The following is a 1490-nucleotide window of genomic DNA, read 5'->3' on the forward strand; positions in this document are numbered from 1 at the left end:
TAGCAGCTTCCTGGAAATGGAGTGGAGTAGGAAGTACAATAGTTGACTTTTAAAAGTAGTGGAGTGAAAGTCATTAGAACCCCCCCAAAAATTACGCAAGAAAAGATACTCAGAAAAGTACTTATGTACAGTAATCAATTAAATGTACTTTGTTACTTTCCACCACTGGCAGAGATATAATTTATTGGATATTAAATAGTTGATCTTTTGTGTCTAAAGCAAAAGTAGATTCTTATTCTTTTTTTTTTTACTTGAGATGAAGCCAGCAACTAATGGAGGTGTCAGTCAATAAATCCGTACCATTGGTAGGGCAACAAACACTTTGGATGGAAATTACTTAAATTTAATACGGATCAGTGTTGAATTGATCTCACAGTGGTATATAGCGCATGCATTTTTAAGCCCAGTGGTGTGTGGCAATGTCAGGCATAGGCCATTCCTTCACAGCTGATTGTACTAGACAGTCAGAGCAGTTCCACCACGTGCATCATGGTGCTTTTCTGCACTTTCTCTGGTGAGCTGGCCACTGTCTGCTTCTCTAATATATTTTCCCACTTCCCACACCATCATCATTAAGGTAGGAAATCAGTTGAAGAACAAAGTAGTTCTGATCAAGATTACAAGTATAAGACTTCATGTGCAGACTTACCATTTTCTGGACTTGTGTTTTAAAAGTTCATACAGTAAATTGACAGTCACGATGCATACGAGTTTAAAGGCATTTTATTTTGTTGGTACTTGGAAGACCATGTCCAGTTTACCTCAAAAACAGTGGGCCACATTTCATGGATGTCTGCAACTCAAAACAAAAAGCTACAAGCAGCACAAGATTACTTATTTTGTTACTCTTATAAGATTCTGGTCCAGAGTCCACTGTACTTAAGTAGTGGATACTACAGAAGTTTGTAGAATAAATAATATAAATATGACCCATCAGCTGCATATAACTGTGATATTAGCCTGTTTTTCTGCAGATGTTATTTGCAAAACCCCTAGAGTCCTATTCTTAAGATACTGTTTTTTATTTAGTTGGATCCAACAGAATCATCAGAATTAATACTTTAATTAATCTATTTGGATTCTAACTTCTTAACCCAATCAGATAAAATGGAGAAACCTAAAATTTTATCATCATTTCAAGCAACTATAGGGGCTGAATCAGATCTTATGTTTTAATGTCCTTGGTGAAAAAAAAAAGATAAACAAACAGCAACCAGGTAGACATTAGAGCCAAAAGGCTAGATGGAAACAGAACACATAAATCAGGGGTCAGCAAGCCATACTGCTCAAAGAACCATATTGGACCAAAAAAAAAAAATCTGTCTGGAGCCGCAAAAATGTTAAAGTCTTATATAAACCTTGTGTGCCAACATGGGCTCTAAGCGTATTAGCTCACTATAACAAAAGGGCCATGTGGGCTTAAATATATAAAAAGCATCCATGATTACATTTTTACCCTGTAGCAAATGTTATATGGTAGCATAAGGTAA

This window comes from Cyprinodon variegatus, unplaced genomic scaffold (assembly GCF_000732505.1).
Source record: "Cyprinodon variegatus isolate N-32 unplaced genomic scaffold, C_variegatus-1.0 Scaffold817, whole genome shotgun sequence".
NCBI classification, from domain to species: Eukaryota; Metazoa; Chordata; class Actinopteri; order Cyprinodontiformes; family Cyprinodontidae; genus Cyprinodon; species Cyprinodon variegatus.